This window comes from Pan paniscus, chromosome 8 (genome assembly GCF_029289425.2).
Source record: "Pan paniscus chromosome 8, NHGRI_mPanPan1-v2.0_pri, whole genome shotgun sequence".
Taxonomy (NCBI): Eukaryota; Metazoa; Chordata; class Mammalia; order Primates; family Hominidae; genus Pan; species Pan paniscus.
In genome coordinates this window covers 43,396,338-43,409,735 of record NC_073257.2, presented here as the reverse complement: position 1 = coordinate 43,409,735, position 13,398 = coordinate 43,396,338, and positions in this window count along the sequence as shown.

The following is a 13,398-nucleotide window of genomic DNA, read 5'->3' as shown; positions in this document are numbered from 1 at the left end:
AGCATCATAGGCAAGCAGGACACATGATTCTCTGTTAAAGGCCAGAGAGCAGCCATCCCTGGCTGTAATGTCTGGACCCACCACTGCTTCAAATCGGTGATTAAGGAAAAGGTGGGTTTGATTACTTGAGCCCATCCATGCTAACTTGGGCAAAGAGGTCCCAAGATCTGGATTTCTTGGTCCTCAGTGAAGTGGATTCAGACACGGCCTGGGCCTGTTCACTCAGGTAGAAACTCTTCATGCTGAGTTATGTCCACTGAATGACCAACTGAAATCCCCAAAAGATACAAGTCTGTGAGTATTTGATACAGCAGTTACCTGCATGGCATTGCTTAGAAATTTTTGTAAATAAATGATGGATTGAAGTGTTTTGTTGAGTCTTTGCTGAATGTTTATTTACAAGGCATTTCTTAGAAATTATCCTAACAAAACTCCACCAGTTCTGAAGACACATTTATTTATCTACTACTAAGTACTAACAATACAAATAATGTTCACAGTAGTTTATTTGTTGTTACTCAACTTCTTCATTTCTGGGGAAATAGTGAGTCAAGTACTTCCCAAGGGAAAGTTAGTATATGTTAACGCATCTCCATAGAAAGATGCTTATTGGTCAAATGGATCACAACCAAATTTAGAGAGTCTCAGACAAAATTGGCCTGAAAGGGAATGATATACTTAGGCTTTGTGTCCCCACCCAAATCTTATCTTGAATTATAATCTCCATAATCTTGGTAATCCCCACGTGTCCAGGGAGAGACCGGGTGGAGGTAACTGGATCATGGGGACAGTTTCCCCCATGCTGTTCTCGTGATAGTGAGTGAGTTCCCATGAGGTCTGATAGTTTTATAAGGGGCTCCTCCCCATTTGCTTGGCACTTCTTCTTCCTGCCACCTTGTGAAGAAGGTACCTTGCTTCCCCTTTGCTTTCTGCCATGATTGTAAGTTTCCTGAGGCCTCCCCAGCCATGCTGAACTGTGAGTCAATTAAACCTCTTTCCTTTATAAATTGCTTAGTCTCAAGCAGTTCTTTATAGCAGTATGAAAATGGATTAATACAGGGACCTTAGAGATCATCCACTCCAACGTCTTCATTTAACAGGAAACTGAGTGGCTCACACCCATAATCCTGGCACTTTGGGAGTGCAAAGTGGGAAGACCAGTTGACACCAGGAGTTTGAGAGCAGCCTAGTCAACATAGTGAGACACCATCTCTATAAAAACAAAAAAATTTTAAAAATTAGCCAAGTATGGTGATGTGCACATGTGGTGCCAGCTACTCGGGTGGCTGAAGCAAGACGATCACTTGAGCCCAGGAGGTCAAGGCTGCAGTGAGCTGTGGTCACACCACCGCACTCCAGCTGGGCAATGGAGCAAGACCCTGTCTCAAAAAAAAAAAAAAAAAGATAAAAAGAAGAAATTGAGGTAACACTACTTACTGGCCTATGCTGGACTGGAACTTAGATTCATCACTTCTTAGAACTCTGACTGTTGGTGTAGGTTCTGGCCAAGGTAACTGGGAAATTAATAACATGAGCGGCCTCTTTGAAGCTTAGAGCCTGGAGAGTTCTCAAGCCTTTCTGACGGCTCCATCATTTCTTCCCTTTAGACTTGCTGTTTGCTTTACCGATTGCCTTCTTCCATAACACGCTAATGCTGCCTTCATTTTGAGGAGTCCCACAAGGCTCTCTAGACTTGGCTGGGCCCTCTTGGTGTACAGTCAGATTTCTGCATCTGGCTAAAACCCACCTGCTGTCTGTGCCTGGTTCCCAAATGCCCTAGCATTAAGGAGGGAGGAGTTCTTCCCCCAAAGTGGGCTAGAGGCAGTCAGTGGCCAGCCCTCCACAGCTGGGATTCATTCAGCAGGAGCCTGAGGCAGGCGGGCCCCACCCTAAGTGGAAACTTGTTCTCTGTCAAATACAAGCCAATGGCATCTGCCCCACACCTTCTTTACACGAAATGTTCTCTCGGCTTCTTTGGAAAGTAACTTTACACTAGCCCATCCAAGCTGAGGCAAGGAGTTGAAATCTTAGGATAGGCCCATTGGGAAGCAGGAACAAAAATTAAACAGCTCAAGATATTATCCTTTTTGCCCATTCCAACGCTGATTACATGGCCTGCAGCTGGAATGTGGAGCATGAACCGTGTAGCACAGACTCAACAGCTGGAATTTATAAATGGACCCCATATTAACCCATTGATTCCAGGAGCTGGGATTTCCTGAACCCAAAGCAGTAATTTTGCAATTTTTTTACCTTTCCTTTCCATCTTTTAAGGAAGCAGGGAATGTGTGTGGGCAGAGAGGTCAATCTGGGTAGCAACAGATTACCTTTCCATGTGCTTTGTGCAGTGAACTTAGGAGCTCGGAGAGAAAGGAAAATGAAATTAGAACAGCCCACTTGTGTATTGTTCCTGGCTCACAGAAGGAGGCCTCTGTGGTCCTAACTTTGCTTCTAGCCTTTGGAAAACAAAACCCTGACTAACATTGACCCTCATCACCCCTCCTTGAAGGGATGAAATAAACAGGGGGATCTTGGCCTGGAGAGGTGGTATTCTCCATCTCCCAGGAGGAGCACAGGGATGGAGGCACCAGGAGAGTGAAGTTCTCCTTTCAGATGGGCCCAGCACAGGCCACCGCAGAGGAACAAGAGTCAGTGGGTACATGGGCTGGGGGTGGGCTGTGGGGCTGGGTGTTAGAATAGTCCGGAACATAGCAGGTGGACTTCTCACCCCCTGTCTCCGTCAGCCTAATGTTCCTCTTGCCCCTTCTTCAGAGAGCTGCGTGGAGCTCACCCCAGGAACTGGCTGATGGTGAAAATATTAAATGAAACTAAACTTCAGCAAGGTGGAAGGTGAATTCCCACCCTCACCAGTTAATCTGCTTCCACATCTGCTAAACAGCTGCATCACCCCTGGCTCACGGGACCCCGGGGAGGGTAGGTGAGGGAACACACCAGACACTCCCAACCCAGGGTGGGCACAGGGTCCAGGCCATGGCAGCACCTAGAGCCAGGAAGGAACATGTGCATCTCCAGCTGAAATTTCCCTACTAAAGCTCCCACCGGGTACATACAGGTTAGTTAAATGGCTGGTGAAAAATCCCACGGGCATTTCTCAGTAAGTTGCGAATGTGGCTCAAAGCTCCGTGGGCAGAGCCCTGTGTGCACAGGCACTTGTATTTTGCCTCCTTTGACTTCCCTGTGGCTTTCCTGGCCACTCTACCTCGCCTCCTGTGGATCCCTGTCCTGGTCCAGGAGGTCTGAGGCCTCTGTTTTCAGCAAGCTCACCAGTTAAAAGGGACTGCCCGTGAGACACTGGTGACTCCCCTCCAAAGCCCAGAAGAGCAGATGAGGCACCCAGGATTTGAGAGTTTACAGTAGGGGCCACAGTACTGGCCTTGTGGAGTAAGAGGGTCGGGGAGGAGTGGTTCTCTCGCAATGGATGGGGCCTTTCTAGACATTTAACTGGGGTCTTAGGGTTGCCGTACCCACATGTGTGAGAGGTCACAGCTATCTGGAGATAAGGACAAAGGGGAGTGTGGTGAACCCCATCTTCTGGCTGCAAGCCTGGAATAAGGAGGAGGGAGAACTGTAAATTCCCTGGGGAGGGTGTGTGATCAGGGTCAATGATTTTAAAGAACATATCGTCTGAAACAGGAGCCCCGGGGTGCTGATACAGAGAGGAGAAAGAAGAGTGTGCTGCCATATTTTATCTTCTGTACATTATGCCCTTGGCAGCCCAGGGAGCAAATGGGAAACCCATCTTAAAAAAAAATGTGAATAAGAAAAGGAAGGCAGGAAATCTAATGCTCTTTCCCTTAGATCTGTCTTTCATTTGCTTATAAGCACCTTAAAGACAACCCAGATTTATTTAGAAGACCAGGATGATATATAAAGAGGTAGAAAAGCAGGTAGGAAACTAGCAGGCTTGCCAATGACACGGAGGAAATCAGAGGTTGTCGCCGCTGCTGGGGGCTTTGCTTCAGGCCTGCAGGGATGGACTCCATCTCTCTGTGGGGACACGAGACAGCAGAGGAGACTCCCCAGAAGATGGAAGGCCGGCCACAGCATCGACACCCAAATGTCGATAAATTAGACACCGGGGCCCGCACCCTCATCACCAGGCTTAGCACACGGCTGCAGGTAAAGCCCGTGAACTTGACATCGGCACTGTTCGGAGAGCTGCTCTGATCGTGAATACAAAGGAAAGGTAGAGAATATTGAATTTCTGATTAAGCCACTGCTAGATGCTTACCAGGCCCGCTCTGATTTCTCCTGGGCCACGGATCATTTTTATGACTGGTGAAAAAATGATTATTCTCTCCATCACATTGCTTCTGCAAAGAAGGGCTCAGCCTGCAGCGAGTCTAGCCCCATCCTGCAGTGAGCGGGAGGTGGGAGGTGGGCTGGGTGCTGCAGGCGCTTTGTGCTCTGTGGTGGCTCCAGGGCTTCCCAACAAAGCCAGACCAGGGAACGTTGTGGATGCAGGCAGCCAGGGCCTTGGCTTCTCTCTGGCCTGGCTGGGGTGGGCAGGGTCTGGCTGAACAGGTAGAGGGGTGATGACCACTGTGCTGCTCTGTGTGGTCTGTAATTGGCATTGAGCCTGCCCATCAGGGACAGCTCTGCCCACGCCGCCCAGTCCCATAGAGGAAGGCACAGCCACCCAACCTGTTCTGGGAGGAGGAAACAAAAAGCCCTAGTCTGTACCAAGGAATCACCCTTTTTTCCTTAGCAGAAGCCAGGCTCTCTTCCTAGCAAGCGTCCAATCAATCTCTGAGGCTGCCTGCAGGCTAAGAGGCAGGGCCTCATTTGAGCTGTGTTTGGAGTGATAAGGGGCTGCTTGCTGTTTGATAAGTGGATGGGCAGGCACCTTCCTAAATGGGCGTCTGTCAGAGCATATTCCAGTCCTGCTGTCCCTCTGGTGCTGCCACTAGACCCAAGGGCAGTAGAAGCCGCCGGCTGCCCGCTGGGGCCAGATAATGCCGGCACTGTGCTGCAGTCACATTTAATTTTCGTGAGCTGTCACATCTCATGGGTCCTCAGTCTTGGGAAGGCTCTGCTGCCTGGAGAAGATCTCAGCCTGGCCTCCACAGTCCCCCTTCTGGGCAACAAATGGGTCCAGCTCCTGACTCCTTCTTGGAGCCAACAGCTCACTGAGGGAAGTGAGGAGGGACTGCCAGCCCGCAGGCTCACTGCGCCTTCCTCAGTCTACAATTTCATCTGCAGAATGATCAAGGGGCAGCCTGAAACGAAGAAAAGACCTAGGAAGAGGCTTTTAAAAGCCGACACAAGCTCCATGGGCCTTGGCACTGTCTCCCAGAAAGCAGAGCTTCCTGGTCCCTGTTCCCCCTTCCCGCCCTGCAGTTTTCTTCCTCTGGTTTTGTAATCTCTGTTCTTTGCCAAGGCACTTTTTGTTGGATGTGACTTCATCGTGGACATAAGGCTCTGTCAATTCGTCAAGTGGGGTCCAAGCCAAATAGTTTTCTGATCAACTGCATCCTCCAGCGAGCTCTGGCCCAGCTTGACACAAACAGGCGTTTCTTTCCCCTCGCACAGCCCCAGCTCCCTGTCCGAGCCTGCGGCCCCCTCTGCTGGTGGCCTGTCTCTATGGCACGCAGGAAGTGCGTGCCCATTGGGCCATCTGTACCTATAGGAGATGTAATCTCAGAGGTTTTAATGCACATTTTTTTCTTGGCACTCCGAAATAACTGATGATAGAAAATAAATTCAGAGAATTCGTCCAGCTGGTCCTACTTCACTTCCTAACACTTGCTTTCCTAAGCTGAGCTACCAACATTTGAGCAGCCTGGGTCTGCGAGCCACTTCTGCACGCTGGTGGTTTGGAGGCATCCTCAGCAAAGAGGAGCCGCTCGCCTCTGCTTTGCATGGGGCACAACTTCCTAAGATTTGCGAATGTGCTTTGTCCTTTTAGGTCGATTTTCTGTGCTTGTTTCTTTTGCTCAGGGCTCTTCCGGAGATGCTGCCTTGAGCATGGAGCCTGGTACCCAGCAACTGTAAATACTTCTGGAAAAATGTGTTCACAACTCAGCCAATGGTTTGCGGCCACATGGGAGAAAGATCTAGTCTACTGAAATATTGCAAAAACAAAAAGGACATGCTTCTGTCTTACAGCGCACTGGCAGAATCACCAATTTCTCTCAAAAGTTGTCCAATCTGGGACCTCACACACAGATGGCTTATGACTTTCTGAACTCTGCCAGCATTTCACTGGCATGTCCACGCTGGAAATGCTGAGAACATCTTCCCAAACACACGTTGGGTTGAAATTCTCACAGGTGAACAATGGGACCGGCACATGTGCACCAAGCAACGACATGTAGAATGAAAATAGACCAATGACCTGCACACGGCAAGGGTTTTTTCAGTTTTCTCTCAGGCTGGATTTCCTGAGGAGTAGGAGTGTAAAAGCTGTGGGTATTTGCTGCCTGCCTCAGGAAGTCCTGACTCCCCAAATAGTGGTTACAGCAAACACCTCTGCACTCTCATTCTCAGAACCCAGAAGAAGCTTAATCCTGGGCTCATTTGCTTGTTGTCTTTGGAGGGCTTGTGGGAAAAGAACAATGGTTTCTGTGATACTTGGCCAGGCTTAAGGAGAAGTCATTGGCCACAGCTTCTGAGCAGAGCTGGACTCAGAGATGGACCTGGGGCAGGGCTTTGCATGCAACTGCCTCACTGAGCCCTTAATTGCCACCAAGCTTTGCATACATAGCACCTTGCCTTGGTGACTCAGTTTGTTGTCCCACCAGAAGTACTGGTGGAAAGCAGAGAAGGCACCTTCTTCAGGTCACAGGAGAACTGTATTGTTCTAGATGAATTTCTCACACCAGGCTTCCTGCACATCTACCAGGCAGGTCTCCAACACCCCCACACCCCCAGGACCCTGTGAGGACCAGCCCTGCCCAGCCCTGCTGAGCCTTCAGAGCCTGACTTTGTCCTGCATAAGATTCAAGCTCCTCTGACGGCTCCCCAAGTTCTGAGTCCCCTGTCCCCACGCCCATCCAGCTTCATTTCCCCTCTTCCACAGCAGACCCCTCTGTCCTCATCGCGCCCCTCTGTCCATCTTCATTGCACCTTGTTCCTTCAGCTGCAACACCTTACATGGTCTTCCCTCTGTTGTATCTCCCCTTCAGCCTGCAGGATCCGGGCCACATTCCATCTCCTTCATTCAACCATCTTGTCTAGCCTGAATTTCATCACAAATGCCCCCTTTTCTGAACTCCTACAGCATTTATGTATCAAATAGAACTTGCTAGTATTTTTGCCTCTGCAACTCTGTAACAACTCCTTTGAGGAGAGGGAGGTACAGTGGTGATAGGGGGTGAGCCATCTGCAGGTGGGAGCTCTGGGGCTCTGGGGGTCCAGCCGTGGCCTCCCTGCTCCTCATTAGCTGTTGAACAAATCACCCCCGCCCAGTGATTCTCAACTTGGGGGCAATTTGTTCCCCTAGAAGACTATAGAGACCAGAGACTTTTCTGGTTGTCACAACCGGGATGGCGCTACTGGCCTTGGAGGCCACGGATGCTGTTAAACGTCCTGCAATGCATAGGACAGCTCCCTATAACAAAAAGATTTTTCAGCCCCAAATGTCAATAGTGAGAACCCTGCCCTACATTATCTGCTGATCTCCTCACCTGTAAAAAGAAGAAGGGTATGAAAAAATAAACTGAGAAAAAAATGTGTGAAAGCAGAGGAAAACTGAAAACACTGAAAATGCTATATCCACTGAAGCTATTTATATTAGACTTCTTGCTCTCGACACCCCTGTAACAGTATTTCTTCATTTGTGGAGTAGGGTTAGTGGGATGATGGCCGGAACACCGAATGAAGGCTCATTGTGGGTGATCTCATTTGATCCTCAGAGAAGCCCAACTGCATTGGCACCAGCATAGGCCCTGCTTTTCTACAGAGAAGACGGGCGTCAAGCCACACAGAGGCAGCTCAAGGGCACACACTCAGGCAGTGGTGGAGCAGGAGTTTCTTAGTTCCCACTGTGATCAATGGTTGCATCATCTCAAGACAGTGCATGGAAAAGCATTGGAAAACGTTGGAATGCTGTACACGTGTGGTTGCAGTTGCACATCTGTGACCCCGTCCTGATAGCATGATGTCATACGTGCCTTGGAGATTCAGCAAATGCCTGGAGATTAATTAAATGTGAATTACAGCCAGGCACGGTGGCTCATGTCTGTAATCCCAGCACTTTGGGAGGTAGAGGTGGATGGATCACTTGAGGCCTGGAGTTCAAGAACAGCCTGGGCAACAAAGCAAGATGTCATCTCTACAAATAATTTTTAAAATTAGATGGGCATGGTGAGCACCTATAGTCCTAGCTACTTGGGAGGCTGAGATGGGAGGATCACTTGAGTCCAAGAGTTCGAGGTTGCAGTGAGCTGTAATCGCAACATTTCATTCTAGCCTGGGCAAAAGAGTGAGACCCTGTCTTTTAAAAGGCACAGGGGAGGGTGGGAGTGGGGAGTTACTATATTGAGTTAAGAGAGGCTGAAAACTGTGGGGCTACTGTGTGACCTGAGAGCCACATCACGAGAATCTAGTGCTTGGAAAGTACTAGATGTTAGGATAAGTCTCCATAGCCTCAGAGGAGCCTGAGACCTTGTGAGAAGGGTGACTTAGAGCCTAGGTCCTGCCTGACTGCCATTCTCAAAGGATGCTTAGCTCCTGTGCACTTTGCCAGCACACTGTGCACAAGTTCATGTAGCTGTTGAAGAGAACCAGTGAAACCAGGGTCCAGGGATGCTCTCCTTCTGGTTCCAGCTGCAGCAGAGTACACAGGCCACAGTGCTTATACCCCAGGGGTGGGCCCAGAGCCTCCACAGTGGGAGGTTCATGACACGGCTCTGTCTCCTGCAGTGATGTCATGCTCTCCTTTCAGCTAGATTTTAATTTCCAGGGAGAGCTTGCTAAGTTCACTGTCAGGATGCTTGTCCATGGGGCTGGAAGGCCCAGCCTCGATCAGCAGCACAGCATCTACTGAACCACGGTTAACTGTTGTCTTTCTGTATTCAAGGGGGTGGGGAGTGAAATCAGGCCTTGCCTGTCATGACATGGCCAGTGTTGGGAACAAAGCTTATCTTGGTCATTTATCATTTCCTCTTTGTTTTTCCATTTGGGAAGTAAGAAATTAAATTGTATCTAAAGAGAATCTCCTTCCAAGGTCTTCCTCTGAAAATCATTCTGGGACTAGAAAGGGTTTTTCCTATGCTCCGGGCAATGAAGCTTTTAAGACTGATGACATTGACAAAATTCTCTGAGTGACACGCAGGAGGCAACATAATCCTTCTAGTGGGAAAAACATCAGTCCAATAAGCAGATAACATATTGTCTGTTCCTCTGTAAATAAAACAGGACACATCAATTTCTCTTCTGCCTGTGAATGATGACCAATTTATCAAGTGTACACTGAATAATGACTTTCTGTGGGGACAGCAGCTCTTAAGATAAAGTGTTATTGCTCTAGCTACATTATTATAAACAACATCCAATTTATGGAGTTGGGAAGCAGATGCATTTCTCAGTCATATGTCACTATTATCTAGAACGAGCCATAAAATCTAGGCTGTCGCATATTTTCTGGCTGCAAACTTCAAGCAATTAATAGTCCTACAAAGCGGTCTTGATCACAGACCAATTTAGAAATTAGTTGTTCAATATGATGATTAAATTCTAGAGCTGGAACTTGCGATGGCCAACTGTGACAAATCTTATACAACTTTTCAGACGGAAGGAACTGTTTGAGACGCTGGGAGTTTTTGGTGAATTTCAAATGAGGTAACTTCACCTCAAGAGTGTGCTGCGATCTGGCCCAGCCTTCGAGAGGAGGATGAGTCACCGGCATTTTCCTGCATCCAAATGCCGTGTCTGGTCCCCAACCCCTGAGTCAGTGTTAGGGAGGCAGCAGACACACAGCAAACGCACCCTTCGCTCTGATGGATGACAGTGTCCACACTGCTCTCCTGCCAGGTCTTTTTTTTTTTTTTTTGAGACAGGGTCTCGCCCTGTCACCCAGGCTGGTGTGCAGTGGTCCAGTCACGGCTCACTGCAGCCTCAAACTTCTGGGCTTAAGCCATCCTCCCATCTCAGCCTCCCAAGTAGCTGGGACTATAGGCGTGCACCACCATGCCAGGCTAAGTGTGTGTGTGTGTGTTTGTGTGTACTTTTAGTAGAGACAGAGTTTGGCCATATTGCCCAGGCTGGTCTCAAACTCCTGGGGCTCAAGTGATCCGCCTGCCTTGGCCTCCCAAAGTGCTGAGATTATAGGCATGAGCCACTACGCCCAGCCAAGAACTTTCATTACCACCCTGCCTTTTTCCCCAGCTTAGGGAAGACATAGAAAGCTATAAGTCGGCAGGACCTTAAGTGAGAACTAGGAGATATAAGACGGTGGGAGAACAAACCTTGGAGTAAGATTTGAAAATGTGACCCTGTGCAGTGTGAAGTCTATGCCACCAGAAACAGAGTGGAAAGAGTGATAAGTGCTGGGGACATTGTTGCTCACTAATAGGTTATTTTAAACATAGGGGTAGGACCACGCTTCGCACTGTCATCTGTAATGTGTGAACAAAAATAGTTTTGTGGCCGGGCGCAGTGGCTCACGCCTGTAATCCCAGCACTTTGGGATACCGAAGTGGGTGGATCACCTGAGGTCAGGAGTTTGAGACCAGCCTGGCCAACATGGTGAAACCCCGTCTCCACTAAAAATACAAAAAACTTGCTAGGAGTGGTGCCGCATGCCTGTAATCCCAGCTACTTGGGAAGCTGAGGCAGGAGAATTGCTTGAACCCAGGAGGCAGAGATTGAAGTGAGCCGAGAATGCGCCATTGCACTCCAGCCTCAGCAACAAGAGCGAAACTCCGTCTGGAAAAAAAAAAAAAAGTTTTGTTCTAGCCGGATGCAGTGGCTCACACTTGTAATCCCAGCAGTTTTGGAGGCCAAGGTGGGTGGATCACTTGAGCACAGTAGTTCACGACCCACCTGGGTAACATAGCAAAACCCCGTCTCTACAAAAAAATACAAAAATGAACTGAGCGTGGTGGCACATGACTGTAGCTCCAGCTACTTGTAGGGCTGAGGCAGGAAGATCACTTGCTCCTGGGAAGTGAGGCTGCAGTGAGCAGAGATCATGCCACTGCACTGCAGCTTGGGTGACAGAGTTAGACCCTGTCTCAAAAGAAAAAAATAGTTTTGTTCTGTCATTCGGTTGACAAAACCTATTTCAGCACTCCATTTGCCTTGAAATAGGTCTATTTATTTCTGTGGTTATTCAGAAGTGCTGTCTTTTGTGCATCTGTGGGCTGCTCAGGACGGCGATGCAGTCTGAAGATGGATTTCACTATATTGAACGTGTACTATTGCATTTAAAATTAGAGACAAGAGAAAAGAAACCACCACTCACTGATGACAAGTGTCTGGTGAAATGGACACTTGTACAGGCTGCTTGTAAAAGTACATTCTGTTATGAGACATGGGAAAAACAATTCGGCAGTAAGTATCAAAACCTGTGTTGTGGGTGCTCATGTAATCCTAGCACTTTGGGATGCTGAGGCAGGAGTTTGAGACCAGCCTGGGCAACATAGTGAGACACTGTCTCTACAAAAAGTTTAAAAATTAGCTAGATGTTGCCCAGGCGCAGTGGCTCATGCCTGTAATCCCAGCACTTTGGGAGGCTGAGGCGGGCAGATCAGATGGTTTCAGGATGGGGGCTAGTCACAGAAAGACCAAACGTTGTTTAGAAACCTGGAACTTTCAGCCTCGCCCTCCAAGCTCTGGGGAGAGCTGAGGAGCTGGAGATTGAGTTAATAATCCATCTTGCTGCCGGGCGTGGTGGTTCACACCTGTAATCCCAGTACTCTGGGAGGCCAAGGCGGACAGATCACAAGGTCAGGAGATGGATACCATCCTGGCCAACATGGCGACAAAACCCCGTCTCCACTAAAAAAATACAAAAATTAGCTGGGAGTGGTGGCACATGCCTGTAATCTTAGCTACTCGGGAGGCTGAGGCATGAGAATCGCTTGAACCCATGAGGCGGAGATGATTACAGTGAGCGGAGATTGCGCCACTGCACTCCAGCCTGGCGACAGAGGTAGACTCCGTCTCAAAAAAAAAAACCAAAAAAACAAACAAAAAAAACAACTAGATGTCATGGTGTATACCTGTAGTTCCAGCTACTCAGGAGACTGAGGCGGGAGGATCCCTTGAGCCCAGGAGTACGAGGCTGCAGTGAGCTAGGATCGTACCACTGCACTCTAGCCTGGGCGACAGAGTGAGACCTGTTTCTAAAAAACAAACAAAAAATCCTATCTCCTTTGACTCAGCCATTTCCCTTCTAGGATTTATTCTGTTTTTTTTCTGTTTGTTTGTTTTTTGTTTTTGTTTTTGTTGTTGTTGTTGTTGTTTTGAGATGGAATCTCGTTCTGTCTCCCAGGCTGGAGGGCAGTGGTGCGATCTCGGCTCACTGCAAGCTCCGCCTCCCGGGTTCACGCCATTCTCCTGCGTCAGCCTCCCAAGTAGCTGGAACTACAGGCGCCTGCCACTACTCCCGGCTAATTTTTTGTATTTTTAGTAGAGATGGGGTTTCACCGTGTTACCAGGATGGTCTCTATCTCCTGACCTCATGATCTGCCCGCCTCGGCCTCCCAAAGTGCTGGGATTACAGGTGTGAGCAACCGCGCCCAGCCTCCTTCTAGGATTTGTTCTAAGGAAAAAAGTTAGTGGAGAGTTGCTGAGTACAGCACCACTTGCACTGTCAAAATTTGTACAGAAAACACATGTCCAGCATAAGGGGACTGGTTAAGTAAGTATTGAGACATCCATGAAATGTGACAATACACAGTCCCACAAATCATGTTGTGGAATGTGTTTTGGATCCATTGCTCAATGCAAAAAGTCACTTAAAAAACATTGTATCATGTGATCTCAGTTTTACAAGAGAAGGATACACTGTGTATGCTTGGAGGAAAAGAATCACCAAAATATTTACAGTGACTATCTCTGCATGTTGAGAGAGGGCCTGATCTTTAATTTTTCTCCTCTGTGCTTTTCCTAATATTCTACCATAAACACACATTATGTTTGTTATCAGAGAGAAAGAAACAATGGGATTGTTGAAGAACCTCAGCCAGGGAAGTTAGCAGAATTCTTATAAAGACTAGAAGAATATATACAGGATATTGGACTATTATATCATATTATATTATATTATATTATATTATATTATATTATATTATATTATATTATATCATGCTGTAAGGTTCTGCAGTCACAAGGGGATGGGAGGGGAACTTCTTAGCAGTTCTATTTATGATCAGATGATCTTGGGGAAATACAGCGAAGGAAAACCAGGGTCAGCTGAGCCCAGGGAAT